A 21682-nucleotide genomic window follows, 5' to 3' on the forward strand; every position below is an offset into this window, starting at 1 on the left:
CCAACCCTGTGCAGTGAAATCTATTATCAATTCATTCCATTGAATTTTCCAATGCATTCACTTAGCACCTTCTCCCTCTCCACACTACAGGCTGCAACTCTTAGCTTGGATGACTTACATGAGAGATGGATGTCTGTCTGAACCTTATCAAAGTGTCCATTATTCATGTGGATCTTGACAGTAGTCCAAAGGTGATTCTTCTGCAAAGGGCATGATCTTTTATCCAATCCTGTCCTTTTCTTATTTCCACCATTGTAGATTACTATCAAAACTGCTGAATAACAATATACGCAGAGAACTGTCATTGAACCAACCTGTCCATTACCCAGTTGCACTGTAGCCAGTTGGAAATCCACTATCATGAGTTGAGATCAACCAGGGATCAAATCGAGGACTTGCCACATAAACTGATTGAGCAATTGAATAAGCTCCGTTTAATTAATTTTAATTTTAATTTTCTAATAAGCCTATAACTTTAAAAATGAACTCACACTGCATCTTAAGTGGGATAGTGTCTTCAAATGGAGCATGGGTTAGAATGAGTCACTTGGAGAACAGCTTATATATTGTATATGTTAATTGGACTAAACTCCTCTTCACCATTTCTTTTGAACTCTTAAACCCTCCTGAACTGATAAATTTTCTTCCTGACCATAAATACAGATGAGTAACAATCTTCATTGAACATCAGAAAAGCTGCAGCTATTATTTTCAACTCCTTCCATTAGCTTCATTCTCTTGCCTTCATCTCTTCATAACTGTAGTTTATATATAGATTTCCTACAGTGTGGAAACAGGGCCTTCAGCCCAACTAGTCCGCATCGACCCTCAGAGCATCCCACCCTGACCTCTCTCCCTAGAACCCGCCTAATTTACACATCGCAGGAAACTGCAGGCAATTGAGCATGGCCAATCCACCTAGTCTGCACATCTTTGGATTGTGGGAGGACACCCAAGCAGACACGGGGAGAATGTGCAAACTCTGCACAGACGATCACCTAAGGGTGGAATCGAACCTGAGTCACTGGCGCTGAGAGGCAGCAGCGCGAACCACTGAGCCACCATGCCACCCAACTTTAGTTTAGTGAAATTGTGGAAAACCTCAGTGTCCTGATCAATCCAGATCTAACTTTCAAACATCTTGACATCATCACAATTCTGTTAACTTACGCTCCTTTACTGAAACCATTACCCATTCCTTTTTCATTTCTGGATTCAAGTTCTCTAATAAGCCCCTCTTTAGCCTTTCATTTTGCATGAACTTTTATGAGACCAAAATCCAACAAGCCATATTCTGTTTTCCATTCAGTCTTGTTTATGAATTACTCTCTCCCTCTTCCTTTTTCCGACCTACATTGTATCAAATTTAAGTTTCAACTTTATCTTCACACCTTTTACCTCAACCCACCCACTCTGATGCTATATCCCATATCCCTTTCAGCACTCTGGGCCTTCAACCGTGGCTTTCTGCATCTCCTCCTCTTTTAACCTCCATCATGGTTAATACAGTATTTAGCAGGGTAACAAGTATTATCTCAAGCTCCTTTTCTACCTTGGTCAATTTTCTCAAGATCCATCATTTTATTCCCTCCTAATCTCATCACCTACGATTCTACATCCTTTGCAATGTCTACTTCTGTATATTTTTCCTTCATCAAAGGTCCAGTAAAACTCCTGGGGCAGTTCTCCAGATTTAACAGCCTAAGTAGCTGCAAGCTACTGTTAACATTATCGCACTATAGCTCTACCAACTACTGCTGGGGGTCAAAGGATCAATGAACTCACACTGCATTTTCTTAAACTATCAATGAGGTTGCACTGATAAACTTTCAATTGTCACTTACTCAAAGTCATGTTAGTGCATTTGTGAAGGTCATTCAAACAAAAATTATATGTTTGTCAATGCAGTGAAGTTTTCTCAAACATGCTCTATTGCAAGATACTTTTCTTAATTTCCATTTTCAGATTTCTGGTTCCTTGTGCTTCTTTCTTCATGGGAGGAGTTTCAAACTTGTACTCGTTTCATGCAAAATTTATCCTATGATGAAAAATTACTGCAAGTGTCACTTGCAAAAGGTAAGCTGACTGATGTAAATTGCTCACACACCCCTCTGGCATTTCCTAGCACGGTAGTAGTAACAGAGAAGAAATGCGAACAAAATGAACAATCTGCATAAAGCCCAGCGAAGGCAAGACTGGCAACCTTCCACCCACGGCCCTCTAGCACCACCTCATGTCCTGATACCGCACATTAATCATGGTAGAGGTATGGGGAAAAAATGCAACAGTATCTTTCCATACATTTCAAAAGGAAGTGAAGGATGGCCTTGTACATGTGAACTGCTCTTCACTTCATCAGATCCTGTAACAAATGGAGTGTCTTTTACACAGTTTTACAATCACAGAGCCTCTCAGTTTAATTCCATTCTCACTCAGGGTCAGGACAGGAGCAGACAGCATCAGCAAATGCTTCTTTCTTTCACCATGCAGTAAACTATGTTTAGGGATTGTTTCTCGATATGAAATGAATGGGCCATTTATCTACAAGTGCAGGCTGTCGTATTGCTCAGCCTCAATACCTCAAACTGACCTAATGCAGATCACATGGTGGCCTTTCAAGCCTACCCAGGTCACAGACTTTTATTCTCTTAAATGGGGTTGTAGTTCTATTAACTCTCTGAGCAGCCTCCTATTGCGACTGAAAACTTTTACTCAGCTGAAGACATAAGACCAACAGCTGCAGTAAAGTCAGAGTCGCCTTTCATTCCAGCATCTTAAAGGTGACATTTTAAAGCTAGGGGAGATCAAACATGATCACACATTATATCCACTGCCTAAGAGGAAACAGTTTACTCAATTCTAGTATAGCTTGTGCGTGTCTTATTAAAGCTGTTGTAAATGTAGTGTCGGTCCAGTAAATAAGATTATTTCAATCAAATCCATTTTTTGTTTGTATTAGCTTTCTTGGTGTTGACACTGAGTTCCTATTTATGTACTTTGGTCTGTGCAATCCTTGCTTCTAGCCAGTCTGTTACTATAGCTTCACAGAAGGCTGAAAATTCACCGATCCACGGTGCTCAATTTTAACACAAATCAGCCTACTGTCATTTTTATTGGGTTTCGTAGAGAGTTTCTCTCCTGGAGGCATGGTGAGTTTTCTCATGCTATCATGCTAAACTCACTTCATTAATCAGGTACAACACCGCATGGCACTCCACTATTCTGATGCTAGCCCAATTTTCACACTCACTGTAGGCAGAAATACACACGACTAACAAGCTATACTGGTGCCATAGCCATCTTTGAGCCCCAGCCATGCCCTCAGTTGAGTGTTGGCAATTCCAAGTTGCCCTTCACCATCAATGAAGTGAAACAGCAGGCATAAATGAACACCTCTCACATTGGTGGCACAGCTAGTGCTTCCTTTCCCACATAACTGCAAATTGTCACTATTGCTGTTCCAGCACCAAGTCACACCGTTTAACTGTCCTCAGCCACATCCTATCTTATACTCCTGTTGAAATCATTGCTACTCTTCCCTCCATGCCCACTGTGGCCCAGCATCTTATCATTGTTCAGTGTGGGCCATCATGTACAGTTCGGCCTTCAAACATTTCAAACCAGTTATTTTTATTCATCAACAGCAAATGCTAACCAAAATCAGACAAAGATAAAGGGTCTGCTTGCCTTGCCACTCAATGAAAGATCACAGCCCTCAGTTCACACATACTAGAACTGGGTGACACTTAAGTCCTGCCTGGTTTGTCGTGCCTGACACTGCTGCACTCTGACAGGCAGAAGGTGATGTTCCTCCTGTTTACCCCTACTGGGGTGGCATGGTGGCTCAGTGGTTAGCACGGTGCCAGGGACCCAGGTTTGATTCCACCCTCAGGCAACTGTCTGTGTGAAGCTTGCACATTCTCTCCTTGCATGCATGGGTTTCCTCCAGGTGCTCTGGTTTACTCCCACAGTCCAAACATGTGCAGGTTAGGTGGATCGGCCATGCTAAATTGCCCGTAGTGTTCAGGGATGTGCTGATTAGGGGGATGGGTCTGGGTGGGATGCTCTGTGGGTCCGTGTGGACACGTTGGGCTGAAGGGCCTGTTTCCACACTGTAGGAATTCTATGATTTAATGTCCTCATCATCCTCCTCAAGACTGTTCCTTATCTCTCAGCTCAACAGGCTTCATCTCTTCCCCTTTTAGCACACTCCAGTCCTGCAAAGCACACCATCGCAAGTACTATACAACACACTCTGTTCAGGATGTACTGTGAGCTGTTCTCCTCTTTCCCTACCCCTAGACCATTGCAAGTAGCAAATACCGATCTTTAGGAAGCCTATTGCCTGCTCAACCATCACACTGCTCGAAGAATGGGCTGCATTGTACCAACAATCAGCCTCAATCAAACAGCTGTGTAATGGTTGCGATCCTTGTGAGGTACCTGGACCATAAAATGCAGCAGAAAGCTAAGAGTTCTCAAGGAAGTAGGTATCATGGCAGCTCTAAGCATAGACTTTCAAGACCTGGTACATATCACTTGCATGATAATGGAATGGAATCCTTTACCATTGATGAACTCCGTCACACTATGATATGGCTGTCTCAATATAACGGGTGTATAGTCTATAGCACCCTGCACTGGGGGAAGCCAGCTATATTGGCAAAGCCCATAGCCCAGGGTTTAGTACTGACCCCATCACAGAGTAATAGGATAATGTGGTGTGATCTAGCCCAAATTGCATTAATAACCTCAACAACATTTCTTCAAATCACTACAATGTGGGAAGAGGCCATTCGTCTGATCAAATCTGCACCAATCTTCCAAAGAGCATCCCACCCAGACTCACCCCCAACACTGTCCCTGTAACCCCACATTTATCATGGCTATGTCACTTAACCTGCATATCACTGATCACGGAGGCAATTTAATATGAGCTATCCACCTGACGTGCACTTCTTTGGATTGTGGGAAGAAATCAGGGGACCAGTGGAAACCCACAGGGGTAAAACATGCAAACTCCCATAGACCGTCACCCAAAGTTGGAATCAAACCCAGGTCCTTTGTGGTGAGACAGCAGTGCTAACCACTGAGGCACAGTGCCATGATTGACAGGTCCCACACTGGTGCCCAGTGGTTCCTTATAAGGAGCCAGTCACATACCCTTTCAATGTAGCTGTCACCTTGACAGCCATCAGGATAGAATAGCCACCCACTCCTCATGCTGTAGGTCCAGCTCCAGCAGCTGGCATAGTTCAGTGACCACACCCCAGGGCATCCGCAGTCTTTTAAGAACACTCCACCTTGCTCATCGAGAGCAAATGGCACTGAAGGCGATACACTCTGGGCCTCCTGTACCTTACATGCATTCTGAGGGCACCTTCAGCTGCAATCTCTTCATGTGGAGGCTGTTCTGCGGCTGTTGCAGGTTATTGCTGAACTTGGATTTGCTGCAGCAGCTGTTCCTCTTCCAATTCTCCGTGTCTTCATTGCACACAGCAAATGTGACAATAATGCCGTCCTAGGTAGGATCCAACAGCCAGGAGGGTCCATGAAATACCTTCACACGGTACTTTGATATTGCACCTTATTTTGATGAATGTGTCAGCAATTGTGTCACAAAGAGACAGTCGGAGTTTATAAATGCTCTTGATCTGAAACCATGCCGCATTTGTAACAAGATGAGTAAATTGCTACCACAAATAAGAGTAAATAAATATGATACAATAGCCATCATAAAGACATGTTTGCAAAATAACCATAGTTAGGGCCTGAATATTGAAGGGTATTTGACACTTTGTTATGCCAGGGCCAAAGACAAAACAGGTGGGTAGCTATGTAAATAAAGGAAGCAATCAGTGTAGTAATGAGAAATGATCATGGTTCAGGAGATTAAAACTCAAAACTAGCTAGGGTGTTGACTGACAAAGCAAAGATAAAGTTTGAATCCTGGAAAATGTTTATGGACCCCTAATTTGTATGCTGTTGAATCAAAAAATAATTGGAGGGGTGTGGAAGTTGGAAGAAAGATACTACAATTACTGTCAGAGATTGCTGGAGATTTTAATCTTATAGATTGGTTGAATTAAATTGACAGAGGTACCCTGGAGGATAAGCGCTTGGAGTATATTTGGGCCATTTTCTTACGAAATATATGCGGAACCAAGAGCAAATGGACTATTTTAGATCAGGTAATAGTTAATAAAATGGATTAATTAATGACATTACAATATAGGATCCTCTAGGGAAAAATCATCATAACATCGTAATATTTCACTTTCAGCTTGAAGGTGAGAAGTTTTGGTGGAAATTATGGTCTCAAACAGAACAGGGAAGGATATACCATCCTGTCTAACTAAGGAAGTTAAGGATGAAATCAAATTGAAGAGAAACATATACAATGCTGCAAAGATTAATGGGTAGCCCGAAGTTTCTGGGAAGAATTTTGAAGACAGCAAAAGATGATATTAAAACAAAAATAGTGAAGAATTGAAGTACAGAAGAAAACTAGCAGGCTTTTAAAAAAAAAGAAAAGATGCTATGAACATTTAAAAGGGAGAGAGTAGCTAAAGTTAAGTGTCTGTCCCTTAGAGGGTCAGACTAGGGGATTAATAATAAAAAAAATGAGGAAATGACAGACTTCGAACTTTTATATGTGTGTTCGCTGTGGAAGACTGAACAGAAATCAAATTGAAGGGAGACATATGAAATGCTGCAATGATTAATAGTAGCCCACAGTTTCTGAGAAGAATTTGGAAGGCAGCAAAAGATGATTAAAGCAAAAAGGGAGAAGAATTGGAGTTTAGAAGAAAACTAGCAGGCTATATAAAAATAACAAAACGTCTCTATGAACATTTAAAAGTGAGAGAGGAACTAAAGGAAATATCCATCCCTTGGAGGGTAGGACTAAGGAACTAATAATAAGAAATGAAGAAATGACAGAGACTTTGAACAAATAGAAGATTTAAAAAACCTGAACAATACGTGGAAATCAAGGCAAAAGGTAGGGAAGAATTTAAAATAATCACAATTGTGAGAGAAAAAAAAAGAAGGAATATAAATGCAATCAAAGGCAGACATATCCCTGGACATGCATTCTCGGCTATCACAGCCTTGTTTTTAATCTTCCAAAGTTTCCTACGTTTTGTAAAGTTCACAACAAATTAGACAGCTGCAAATGTAACTGCACTATTGAAGAAAGGAGGGAGCATATTTCTTACATTTAACATGTTTGAGCCAAAAATCACAAATAGGAAAATAGGGAGTAATGAGAAACATAATCCAAATGCATAATCATGGGTTTGGCAAATCAGGGGACTTGTAAGATAAAATATTTTGAAAAGTATTATCTCCATTTTATACATTTTAAATGACCATAGCAATTTCACAACCAGTTAGCAAATTTCTGCCTGATTTACATTCTTAAGCTCCATATTATATCCCTTATATTTCTGCCTATTCCACTCTCACGATAAAGACAGTACACTCTTTATGCTCTGAACTAGGCCTAGATTTGTTGCTTATTAGATGTCAGTTATTAGTTTATTCAAAGCGGTTGTAGTGCTGGCTACAGATGATTTCAAATAAATTCTGCCTCACAGAAGTACATCAGTTTTCTCAACCATCTAGGACAGGATCTTCCTCATGGAACTTGAAATCAGGATCACACAGGGATCAGGATCAAAAACAGAAGCTGCTGGAAAACCTCAGCGGGTCTGACAGTATCTGTGAAGAAGAATACAGAGTTAACATTTCAGGTCCAGTGACCCTTGCTCAGATCTCAGAGGAAGTATCACCAGATGTGAAAAGTTAACCTGAGCTTTTCCAGCAACTTCCATGTTTTTTCCTGATTTAGAGCATATACAGTTCTTTCAGGTTTCACACAGCGATCAGAAGCCCACACCATCTGGCGAACAATCACTCGTCTGTGGTTTCCACTCAGTCAGTCAAATAATGGCCATAAAATTAAGGATTGCATGTGGGCTAATAGAGGACCAATAGAAAGATCTCCAGATGAAGAGAAAAGACCTTTGCAAATAAGTGAAAGTGAAGGTGCCCTCTCTTGGAGGTATTCTCACTCTTTCGCTCTCTCTGCTCGCCCCTTGCCACCGCCCCCCCCAACCCAACCACTCCCTCCAACTTCTTCAACTTCACAAATATGTTCCTCACACCTTTTGGAAATCTCCAATCAGTTTCAGACAACAGACTACCCAGACTTGGTTGGTGGTGGAGAGAAGGTTGGGGGAATAGAGGGAAGCAGGAGGAGCAGGCTGATGCCAAGTAACTTACATGCCAACTGGCAACTTGAAGTTTCATACTCATCCTGCCCTCATAAGAGTCTAAAAGTTCAGCCCTACAACTAGATATTTGTTAATAAATAAATTTACCACTCAGGTATCATTGTTTACCATTTCAGCAGAAGAATACTGAATATACTAAAATATTGCACAATATTTTAATGTATTCAGTGGTTTTCTGCTGAAATGGTACACAATGATATCTAAGCATTAATAATTAAATTTGCTCTTGCAAAAGCTCTGAACTCTCCACTAAAAGCTACACATTGGAAGTATTTGAATGTATTGAGCATTCTTTTGCTGAAACGGTGCACAAGGTATCGAAGCTTTAATATGAACACACAATAATTAGTCTCCTAGTTCTTTGGCAAACAATTTCTAATAGAATTGTGTCTTTTTGAGGAGTCGCAGATATATCTTCCCTAAAAATGCAGGAGACAATTTGGATTATAGCTCAATTAGAAGTTTATAAATTTTAAAATGTAACTTTTTTAACCATCTTTATTCGTCTATCACTTTTCAACTTCGATTCTCTCTGACATTCATTCACTTTACAGTTCATTCATGCAAAAAGATGTCTCCGAACATGTCATAATGACAAGGGGCGTGCCTGTGAAATCAAACGGGAGGAAAAGCAGTTGCAGAACGGAGAGGGGGTATTTTTGCAGGCAATGACTGATGGAAGGAGGCAACAAGGCAGAGATGTATCAAAATTTTGAAGAGTAGGAGTGAGGAAGCAGCAATGAACAAGCTTAAGGAGCAAAGGGAATCTGGAGGTTGAAGGATCATAAGGACAAGGAGACCTTGGAGGAGAGTAGGGCACATCTAAAACAGCACCACATCACCAAGGGATGTCGAGTGTGTTCTGCAAATTACAAACAAAATTTCTAAATTCACAGGGTAAGTCATAGAGGAACCAGTGGAGATGAGAGTCTGATGGGACTGAGCACTGAATATTTCTTTGTTTTCTCTTAGAGTTTCATAGTTTGTGTGCACTATGCAACGATACCGTATTTGATCAGATTTCTAGGGTGACAGTGCCCTCCAGTGTTACAACTTGCTGCTGCATTAGCTGCTATTGCTGAGGCACACTTGAAGGTAACAAATCTTTTTCAAATGAAGTGATGTTTGAGTAAAGAAAAGGAAAATGTAATTATTGATAGGCATTCTACTCATAGCCCAAGTGCAAAAAAATTCATGCAAGAAAACAATCACAAATGATTGTAAGAACCCAGCACCAGTGTGGCACTATTTACCAAAACACTGTCTCACTTTAGTCAATAACTAACCAGAAAATTCCTTTGTATTCCTCTGCTACTAATTACTTCCAATCATAGCTTCTAACATCCAGGCCTGGCATCAGCTAATAACTATTGAAGGGTCGAGGCCCGAAATGTCAGCTTTTGTGCTCCTGAGATGCTGCTTGGCCTGCTGTGTTCATCCAGCCTCACATTTCATTATCTTGGATTCTCCAGCATCTGCAGTTCCCATTATCTCTGATAGCTAATAACTATTTCTTGATTTAGGTTCACTGCTAATTTGCAATGTTCAGCTAGAAATGCCAAGTGGATAACCCATCTTGGCCTCATCCAGTGGTCCCCTGCATTATAGATACCAGCCAATTCAGCCAATGTGAATCACTCCACGTCATATCAATAAACATTTGGAGGCACTGAATATCACAAAGGCTATGGGCCCTGAGAAAATTCTAGCAATACTACTGAAATCTTGTCCTCCTGAGCTTGCTGCTCCCCTAAGCAAGCTCTTCCAGTACAGTTACAAGGTTGGCATCCACCCAATGTAGAAAATTGCCCTGGTATGTCCTGTACAGAAGCAGCACAAAAAACCCAATTCAGCCAATAACTGCCCCATTAATCTACTTTCAATCTTTATTAATGTGATGGTAGGTGTCTTCAACAGTGCCATCAAAACAGCATCTGCTCAGTAATAACCTGCTCGGCGATGCCTAGTTTGAGTTCCGCCAGGACCGCTCAGCTCCTGATTTCATGACACAGCCTTGGTCAAACATAGACAAAAGAACCAAATTCCAGAGGTAAGGATAGAATGGAAACCTTTGACATTAAGGCCACATGTGACTGACTGCAATGTCATGGAGCACTAGCAAAACTGGAATCAATGGGTATTATGGCCCATCTCTCCACTGGTTGGAGTCATAACATGTTATGGTTATTGGATGTCACCTCAGCTCCAGAGCACCTCTGCAGGGGTTTTTCAGGGTAGTGTTCTTGGCCCAACCATCTTCAGCTGCTTCATCAATAATTTTCCTCCATAAGGTCAGAAGTGGGGATGTTCACGATGATTATACAATATTCAGCACCATTCATTACTTCTCAGATTCTGAAGCAGTCCATGTTTAAATGCAACAAGGTCATGGGCTGATGAATGGCAAAGAACACTGACGCCACACATGTGCCAGACAATGACCATTGCCAATCAAAACAATCTAACCACTGCATCTTGACATTCAATGGTGTTGCCATCACTGAAATTCCCCACTATCAACATCCTAGGGCTTACCATTGACCACAAAAGGACTTATCTCATAAACATGGTGGCTACAAAAACAGGCCAGATGCTAAGAATACTGTGATGGCTAACACACATCTTGACTCCCAAAGCCTGTCCACCATCTAAGAGGCACAAATCAGGAGTGTGATGGAATACACCCCAGTCGCCTGGATGTGTGCAGCTGTAACAACACTCAAGAAGTTGGACACCATCCAGGACAAAGCAGCATCTTGATTGGCACCACATCCAAAAACATCCACTCCCTCCAGAACTGATGTGCAGTAGCAGCAGTGGGTAGCGTCTGCAAAATGCACTACTAAATTTCGCCAAAGATCCTTAAACACCATTCCTTCCAAACCCACAACCACTTCGCACGAGAAAGTCAAGGGCAGCAGATACATGACAAGGGTAGCAGATACGTGGGAACACCTGCGTCTTTCCCTCCAAGCCACTCACCATCCTGACTTGGAAATATATTGCCACTCCTTCCTTCATTGTCGCTAGGTGAAAATACCACCGCCTTCCCTAGAGCAATGGAAATGGACAATAAATGCTGGTCCAGCCAGCAACACTGATATCCCAAAAGCAAATATAAAAAAGAATGTTTAACTGTATACTTTCCCACATGACCAGCCCAGAACCTTGTGCTAGGCACTCAATAAAGAAGGGCGTAGTATTGTGAAGAGGAGAAAGAGAATGGAGTCGGGAGCTAAGAGGAAGCTGTGAGGTGAGTGGAAGGATTGGGAGGTGTGTGGTGAGAAGGAGTGAGGTGGAAAGGGGAGGAATTGAGAGTCATGCTGGGTGGAGGATCAGCATGGGAAGTGTTGATGGAAGGAGTGTAGAAGGGCCAGATCAGGAGAAGTGGATGAAGAAAATTTAAGGTTTCTGGTCAATGATTGAATTTGCTATCCGCATTGAAGATAGTTTTGATCCGTAACAAAATTCAATTGCTGAAGTGTGATGAATGCTCACTGTTATTGCTGTGACCCCTCCTTGGAGCTGTGGTTTTATAAGGTCAAGGACAATCACAATAATAGGAATTTCAGGAATGAAATCAGAAAATGCTTTCGAATTTGCATGATAGTGGATATACAGAACTCTCTTCTAAAAGTTTGAAGATACTACAAGTCAATTGAATGTTTCAATACTGATAGTGATAGGTTTTGGATTGGTTCATGGTCAAGGGACATTGACCAAAGCCAGGTAACTGGATTTCAGGTACAGATCAGCCACAGTCTAATTGAATAGCAGATCAGGTTCCAGGAGTTGACTAACCTTCTCCTATGTCCCATTTTCCTGCCCCCGCCCCTCTTCCTTGCACCCATTATATACTCCAAACTTCATGTTCTGTTTCAGACATGGACATTCTTAAAATTAGGGTGCAGGCAAAAACAATCCAGTTCTTAGATGCAGAGGAAGGAAGTTAGATGAGTGAGCACTTTCAAGGGCAGCAGGAAGTCTGACGATGACAATGACTTTGTAAACTTTTATACCCACTTTCACTGGTCCATCAGGTAAACTCGCGATATAAATCACCCAAGACAGTTCTAACAATAGAATATAGCCTTTATTCTTTATTAAAACAAAGAACACTGCAGCAAATACTTCAGGAATCTTACCCATACGTTGCTTACAATCACAAGTGTACCTTTTTATGTGGACTTGTTCAAAGATCAGATCGGAATTTTACCCCACAGCCTGTTGTTCAAAAGACCTCTTTCTTGAGTTCACTAATAGAGCCACGAGGCAAAGGTTTTACACACTCTTCCCATACAAAGAATCAGTATATTGAAACTTTTACACTATCCAGTCGACAGTGAATGATCAGTTTGAGCACTGGCAAATATCACAAACTTGGCACATTTTCCACATTGATCAGTCAATTCATTAGGATTTGCTTGTGTTTCCCTGGCAAGGGATTAATCATTTGTGTTTAATGAACTTTGACCTCTGATCCAAACAACATATGGAATTGTACTGTGCAAATATTGTGACCATCAGAAATTTAATCAATGGAAAGTCCACATTGTTGCATCTGATTCAAACAAGACTTCAGTTTTTCCAGAGCTACTGTGACAGTTCAGTTCAATATTGCTGAATTATAATGTTCACTATAAACATATATAGCATGCCTTCAGCAAAACACAGAAACACAAGCCGCACCCCCATCTACCTACTAACCTCATCCCACCTCCTTGACCTGTCCGTCTTCCCTGGATTGACCTATCCCCTCCCTACCTCCCCACCTATACTCTCTCCACCTATCTTCTTTGCTCTCCATCTTCGGTCCGCCTCCCCCTCTCTCCCTATTTATTCCAGTTCCCTCTCCCCATCCCCCTCTCTGATGAAGGGTCCAGGCCCGAAACGTCAGCTTTTGTGCTCCTGAGATGCTGCTTGGCCTGCTGTGTTCATCCAGCCTCACATTTTATTATCTTGGAATTCTCCAGCATCTACAGTTCCCATTATCTCTAACACATTAAAACCAGTGACCTTTCCAATCAGCAGGTCAGCACCAGGCTTTGTGTGTTTTTCTCATTTTATTCAATTTAATTTACCTTTATTTTGGTTAAACCAGCAAGTTTTCAGTTAGTATCTATAGTTTTGGTAAGGAAAAAGGAGAGAAGAATGGGAGGACTGTGGGCAGAATCTAATAGAGATCTGAGTGAATGTGGGTTCTGGTGAGATATGGGAAAAAAAAGGATGAGATCAGATGATAGACAAGGCCTTTCTTGATGTTGCATGCAACTTGCTCCACCTTCATGTTTTTGACAAGCAACCCAAAGAGTTTCTTGCTATTCTTGCGTCATCATCATGCATACTGTTGAGGTATTGCATTACACTCAGAGGCATTCCATACTCAATACAAACAACTGATTGGAGTAAAGGAAGAAATATTTGCAAAAATAAACAGCTGAAAGATCAAGTCCAGAGAACAGGATGCAGGTATTGTGGAGGACATCTTAAAAAAAACAAAAGGACGTGTTTCCAGTGTGGAGAAAACAGTATTCTAACTACAAAAAGTTCAAGCATTTTTGCACCAGTGATTAGCTAGAAAGTAGCAAACTAGATTCTAAAAATGGCTGCTGGAGAGAACCATGGAACCCCTTCATGGTGGACGCAGGCCATTTGGCCCATTGAGTTCAGACCGACTCTCCTAGAGCACCTATCCAGACCCACTCCTCTACCCTATCACTGTAACTGTGTGTTTTAGATTAGATTAGATTCCCTACAGTGTTTCCTATGGCCAATCTATCTAACCTGCACATATTTGGACTGTGGGTGGAAACCAGACCACCTGGAGGAAACCTACACAGACACAGAGAATGTGCAAACTCCATAAATACACTTACCCCAGGGTAGAATCAAACTCAGACTCCTGGTGCTGTGAGGCAGCAGTACTAACTACTGAGCCATTGTGCCACCCCAATATCTCAATTGATGGTTCTGATTAATCACTCTACACCATAGGACAAGTTGGCACACTGAAGTCTAAAGATTTGCTAATGTTAAAATAATGGCTTCAGCATCAAGTGAGTGTGAAGTGACAGATAGACACTGGTGCTTCATGCAACATCACAGATTTCACAGACTTCCAAGATGTGGCTCAAGATGATGACCCAAAAATGAAGCCCTCAAAAGTAAAATAGATGATGGAATAAGACTCATGCCAAGAGGACAAATTAAGCAGCAATCTCAACACAATGAATGAATATTGTGTGTTCCAGATTGTAAATGTTAAGCAAAATCCACTCATTATGGCTGAAATAAGTCTAAAGCTAGGGTGTAATGACCCTAAATGTGCTAGGCGAGACTGGCGTCCTTTCACAGCCCTAGCCACTGATAAACAAACAGATCCTACATGATTACAAAGATGTTTTTGTTGGTCCTGGGAGTCTTCCTGGTGAATAGCATCTCAAAGTGGACGAGAATATGAGACCAACACAGCCTGAGACCAAATATGAGAAAATTACCACTGTTGCTGGAATCTATACTGAAAACAAAAAATGCTGGAGATCACAATGGGTCAGACAGCACCTATGGAGAGAAGGCAAGCTAACGTTTTGAGTCTCGGTGACTTTTTATCACCTCTGATGAAGAATCACGTAGACCTGAAGCGTTAGCTTGCTCTCTCTCCATGGATGCTGTCTGGCACACAATGACAATGCAATGTTGGCATTTATTTTGAGAGAACGTGAATATAAAAGCAGGGATGTACTACTGAGGCTTTATAAGACTCTGGTCAGGCCACATTTGGAGTATTGCTTGCAGTTTTGGGTCCCATATCTCAGGAAGGATATACTGGCTCTGGAGCGGGTTCAGAGGAGGTTCGCGACAATGGTCCAAGGAATGGAAAGCTCAACATTTGAGGAATGTTTGAGGACTCTGGGACTATACGCATTGGAGTTTAGACGGATGAGAGGGGATCTAATTGAAACTTTCAGAGTACTGAATGGCCTGGACAAAGTGGACGTTGGGAAGATGCTTCCATAGGCAGGAGAGTCTAGGACCCGAGGGCACAGCCTTCAGGTGAAGGGAAGACCTTTTAGGATGGAGACAAGGAGAAGCTACTTCAGCCAGAGAGTGGTGAATCGATGGAATTCACTGCCACAGAAGACTATGAAGGCCAGGTGATTGAGTACAGTTAAGACTGAGATAAGCAGGCTCTTGATTGTCAAGGGGATCAAGAGTTACATGGAGAAAGCAGGAGAATGGGGTTGATGAACTCATCAGCCATGATCGAAAGGCGGAGCAGACTTGATCAGTCAAATGGCCTAATTTCTGCTCCTATGCCTTATGGTCAGATTGAGGCCAGCCTGAAAGACAAAGACAAAAGAAATAGAGAAGGAAAGTATCAAGAAAGTAATGACAACTACAGATTGATTAGCAACATAGTAGTTTGTGGTAGTAAATACAAAAACTGGAAAATTGAGAGAATGCATTGATGCAAATAATGTCAAGAAAGAAGAGATTTCACCACCCCATGCCAACCATTGAAGCAATTCTGCCACAAACTTTCAAGGTAAAGGTCTTGACTAGCCTTGATGCAAAGCGTAGTTACTGGTAAGTGAAGCTAACTGAAAGCAGTAGTTCCCTAACTACATTGTGGATACTATTCAGGAGATACAGGTGGTTGCATATGCTGTTAGACATTTCCACTGCTCCGTAGTAAGTTAGACAGGACAAAATAATTTTATTTTGATAACTCTGTTTCTCTGCCCGCGTATGTTGCCAGATCTGCCGAGCTTCTCCAGCACCCTGTTTGTTTCGCTCAGACCCACTGTTAGAATTTTCTCATCAAATATGAAAGAAAGTATCTTGGGCAAATCACGGCAAATTACACAAGATGCAGGTCTCGAAGTTCTTCAGGAAGGTGGGGTGAAAGGCTGGAAGTATCAAGGATATGCCTGTTGGCATAAGAGACTATTGGACATACAGAGACAAATGATAGCCCAAGCTGACAGCCGCGCAAAGGAAATAAAGTTATTACCCTAAAGAAATGAAAAAAGAGATGCCGAAATGCATCCATGCAAACCCTGAAGGAATCACATTTAGCGTGAGAAGGGAAACAGAAATGCTGCATTGGGACAAACCTGAGCCTTAAGATTAAGGACTACACCAGTCAGTGCGGTGCTTGTCATAGCAGTAAGGAGCCCTAGCAAAACTAGTATCAATAGACATGAGTGGGCAAACACTCTGCTGGTTGGAGTCACACCTCGTATGTAGGAAGATGGCTGTGGTTGCTGATGGTTTGTCATCTCAGCTCTCGGACATCTCTGCAGGAATACCTCAGCGTTGTTTCCCAGCCCAAATCATCTTCAGTTACTTCATCAATAACCTTCCCCCCATCATAAGGTTAGAACTGGGGATGTTTGTTGATGATTACACAATGTTCAGCATATTTTGTAACTCCTCAGGTACTGAAGCAGTCCACATCCAGGTGTTGGAAGAGCTTGACCACATCCGGGCTTAGACTGAAAAGAGGCAAATGACATCCGGGCCACTGAAATGCCAGACAATGACCATCTCCAATGAGGAACAATCTAACCATCACCCATTGACTTTCAACGATGCCACCACCACTGAATCTCTCACTATCAACACTCTGGGGGTTACCATTGACCAGAAATATTATCACTGCAAGAGCAGGTCAGAGGTTCAGAACTGAGCAACCCACATCTGACTCCCCAAAGCCTGTCCACTACCCACAAGGAACAAGTTAAGAGTGTGAATTGTCTGGACAAGCACAACTTCAAAAACGGTCAAGAAGGCTGACAGCATCCAGGACAAAGCAGCTCACATGATTGGCACCACATACACAAGCATCCACCCCTTCCGATACTTAGTAGCAGGAGTGTATATCACCTATAAAATACATGGTCAAAATTCACCAAGGCTCCTCAGACAGCAACTTCCAAAGCCAGGACCACCACCATCTAGAATGATAAGGACAGCAGATGTATGAGAACACTAACCATCCTGACTTCAAAATATATTGTTTCCTTCTCTGACACTAGGAGAAAATCCTGGGACTCTCTCCCTAAGAGCATTGTCGGTGTAACTATGGCATAAAGACTGCAACAGTTCAAGAAGGTAGCTCACCATCACCTGCATGAGGGCAACTCGGGACAGGCATTAAATGCTGGCCCAGCCAACTGCATCCATATCCCATGAATGAAAAGAAAGTAATAACGAGTGAGAGTGACAAAATCAAGTTGAAATGATAGAAACCCAATTTGATAAACATAAAACTGTCAAGTCACTACCAAAACTAAGTGTTGGAGAGCTGGTCAGGGTGCAATTATAGATAAACTATGGGTCAGAAAGCGCTGACCTCAACATTAGCACTGAGTGCAGAAAGAACAGCAGTCCCAGAGGTCAACAGTACTCCAGAAACAGAAAGAGATCTGCAACAACCGTTATCATAGGGGGAGACAGTGTCAGAGTAATAATGTCATTGGATAAGTAATTCAGAGCGTGGGCTATTGTTCTGGAAGCATGGTTTTGAATCCCACCACGGTAGATGATAAATTTGAATCTGGAATAAAAAGCTAGCCCAGTTAGAACTACAAAACCACTCCCAATTATTGTTGGGTAATGTCCTTTAGGGAAGGAAATCTGTCATCCTTACCTGGTTAAGACTCCAAACACACAGCAATATGGCTGACTTTTAACTGTTCTCTGGGCAATTAGGGATGTGCAATTAATGCTGACCTAGCCAGCAATGCCCTCGTCCCATGACAATATTTTCAAAAAGCAGCACTCGTCACAGAAATGACACTCCTGGGGAAGCAACGTTACCTGAGGATTGAGCAGAAACCAGAGGAACAGCCAACAACAATGTACATGGGTACCAATGCCTGTGCAGGGATCATACAGAATGGAGCTAACTGAAATTAACATGCTGCTTCATTAATGAATGACAATTTTCTTATGGCTGTTTTTTATTGGGTAACTTGCTCAACTGGTAACTGTGAATGATAGTGCATGTAATTGGTTTTTTAAGAAAAAGGGATGTTTGGAGTAATTCTATTGTCATGAGTGTGCCAGGTAATTTACCAATCATGTAACTGTTGCCTCTGTTGTCAGTGCTCCTGCAAGCAGTCTATGAGAGCTGGAAACTTTTCTGACTTGATTGGGACTGAATTTATCTTGCTCCATTCTTATCTTTCCAAGCATAACTGCGCAATCACCTGCAATGGCTTCTCTTCCTGCTCCCATATCATAGCCTTTGCTGTTCCCAGCTATCAAACCATTGGCTGTCGCCTATTCCTCACCTAAATACCAATGTCTGCAAAAATTGCCTCAGTTTGCATAACTATGTTTACAACACACTAATCACCTCTCTCAATTCTTCTATAGTCCTTAATTTGTTGGTCATCCAGTGTTGAAAGAGCTGGAATTTCTTCAAATTAAATACTGGAACGAGCAAAGCTCTTGTCTTTTGTCTCTACCACTTCCTCGAGCCATTAACTCCATTCCTTTTCCTAGTGACACAGAGGCTATATGAAATGTTCCAATCTGGATCACATTTGTCATTTTTGACCTCATAATCAGCTTCTAACTATGTATCCAAGGCTTCACTAAAACTGTCTATTTCCAATTCAGTACATTACCTAATTTAACCCTTGCCTTAGCATACTTAAGGCTGAAACTCTCATTTCCAGACTTTTTAATTCCAGCACATTCCCAGCCAGACACTCACATTATACCGTCAGAAACTGGTGGCCATTCTTACTGATTCACCTATCACCCCTGTACTTGCTGACCAATCATGGCTGGCTAGTAAATGATTATCCTTCTATTTTAAAATGATGATATTTGTTTTCAGATCTCTCCATGGCCTCCCCATCTTCTGTAGTCTCCTCCAATCACAGAATACCTCAAATTGTCTGAGTATCTAATTCTGTACACCTGAACATCCCCAATTTTGCTCACTTCACCATTGGGAGCCACAAATAATCTGTCTTGCCCCCCCTCTCAGCTTCACAATTAATTCATTAAACATCACCAACTTTCTTTTGCCTTTCTAGATAGTCCTTAAAGCCCATCTCTTTGACCATGATTTTGGCCTTCCAGCCTAATTTCACACTGCACAGCTCGGTGCCAAATTATCTTTGCAAAGAACATGCGGTACACCTTAAGCCATTTCATTATGCGGAAGTCACTATATAGATGCAAGTTGTATCAGTGATAATAGGAACTGCAGACGCTGGAGAATCCGAGATGACAAGGTGTGGAGCTGGATGAACACAGCAGGTCAATCAGGCCATGCTGCTTGGCCTGCTGAGTTCATCCAGCTCCACACCTTGTTATCTCTATATATAGATGCAAGTTGTTGTTGTGACAGGTACTGAAGGAGGAAGTCTTATTACACCCGAGTAGTTTGGAGATCAGGTTATCATATTTACATCCCCATTGCATGTCTATGTCTAGCAACACTCTGCACTGAAAGTGGAACCTTAGGGAGAGAAAGTGGGAATATAACATTTAGACAGAGGACCAGCACTGATGTTATTGAATGGCATAACAGCCTGAGAAGGCTGAATGCTTACTGTTGCCCTTCGCTTTATTTAATATATTGTCATTTGTACCTAGGTGCAGTGAAAAGTGGATAATTTCACCATGTTTTGCTGCCATCTTGGATTACAGAATATTACTAAAACTGAAAGTGTCAAAAGTTCATCTTTCTGTCTCTGCTCCTCCAGTTCACCACCATCCAACATCATCTCCCGGGTCCTGGCAATATGCTAATTTACCACCACCTCTGCGATCGCCATAGAGGTCCCGCACCCAACCACCCCCCCCCCCACCCCCGCCCCCATCACATATAGTCTTCTGTCATAGAAATAAGTTAGCGATGCAAAAAAACCATGAACTGTTGGATACATGTGTTGCCTGAAATTGGCAATGTTTAAGGAGAGGGAAGGGATACAGGAGAAATCAGTCAACATACCTGCTCAGTTACCATCCAGTGGCCCTCTTCCAGTTCAGCTAACGTATATTTGCATGGGCTGAGGACTGAATCAAACTTGATCGTCATGGACCTACAAATCAAATAGACTGATGAGAGTCTCAATGACAAATGAGGAAGCAGAGATGGCTGTGGCTGTGAAAAAAATGCAACTAACTTTTCCAAGGAGAATGGGTACAAATTTACTATATTGTCACCTCCGAGTGTTAATTTACATTTGTGGTTTGAACAACTCATTATCAACAATCATGCTTAAGGCTGAGAAGCTGAAGATAATAAAGGGAATTTTTTCACCTAAAAATAACACTGTTTTTCTTTCTGTTGGTGCAATAAACATATTGCACATCTGTTCAATTGATAACAATCTATTATATACAGCCGCAACACTCAAAGCCAAGCCACTGCCTTCTCTTAGCATTTGGAGAGAGAGTGGTATGTAGCAAATGCTTTTTAGACACTGTTGAATGATCATTTTTATTTCATGCCGCATATAAAAAGTTTAAATTGATTAACTAGTAATGGTTTAGTGGTCAACATAGTTAGCCCTGTACCTTATTTGTACTTCAAATAGGAATTGTGGATAAATTGACTGGGAGAGGTCTTATGGTGACATGAATAGTATCCCAGCCTCTGAGTCAGACCTTCAATTCAGGGCTTGTTGGCCAAGGAAGAAGCATTCTTAGCACATTGCTATCCTGATAAAGTGTTAGCTTGTAAATCATTCCAACATTTTCCCATGGCAGGCAATAGGACTAGGAGAGATTCCTGGTCAGCTGTGTGATGGAAAGAAATGCAAGCCTCTACCATCGCTGTCCCTTGTTCCATGTTACAACATGCATGTAAAAGATTATGTTGTCACATGTCTGTTGGGGGGTATAGTTGGATAATTTGGCTGAATGGCTATCTTAGATCAAATTGGTGCCAATAACATTGATTTGATCCCTTTTGCAGCCAGGTTGAATTCGGGACTTGCCTCTTCATCCTGCCTGTGGTGAAGTGGTAGACCTGCCTTTTGGGCAGAGAACTGTGAAGAAAATAACTGGGCATCATATTTCCGGTATTACAGAGCTGCACCTAGTAAACAAATGTTGACTGTAAATTAATTAGAGCATCCTGAGGTTGGGAAAGATGCTCTTTAATTGCAGGTCATTCTTGTCTTTCACATATGCGACTAGCCATATATATCATGTAGACTAAGTTGCACAATCCATATATAATCCAATGTAAAAAAAAGCTTTGGGATTACTTTCTGTGAAATATAAAAGTCCTCTGTCTGTTAATTTAATGCAGGTAAGTACATTTATTTTACTGTCTATACTAAAGTAGCAAACTGGGAATGTCAATTGATAACATACAATGTTGTACATTGAGCTGCACAATACAG

The 21682-nt window shown here is 41.7% G+C and overlaps 1 long non-coding RNA gene across 1 annotated transcript in view; it reads right to left on the reverse strand.

Annotated features, from left to right (window-relative positions):
- The window catches only part of LOC132210723 (uncharacterized), a 124596-nt gene extending 104195 nt beyond the window's left edge, over nt 1–20401 (reverse strand). The window contains exon 1 of the long non-coding RNA XR_009446903.1: nt 20281–20401. This is a non-coding gene — a long non-coding RNA (uncharacterized LOC132210723). The remainder of the gene's footprint in view (nt 1–20280) is intronic.
- Between the last annotated feature and the right edge of the window lie 1281 nt (nt 20402–21682).

This window comes from Stegostoma tigrinum, chromosome 19 (assembly GCF_030684315.1).
Source record: "Stegostoma tigrinum isolate sSteTig4 chromosome 19, sSteTig4.hap1, whole genome shotgun sequence".
NCBI classification, from domain to species: Eukaryota; Metazoa; Chordata; class Chondrichthyes; order Orectolobiformes; family Stegostomatidae; genus Stegostoma; species Stegostoma tigrinum.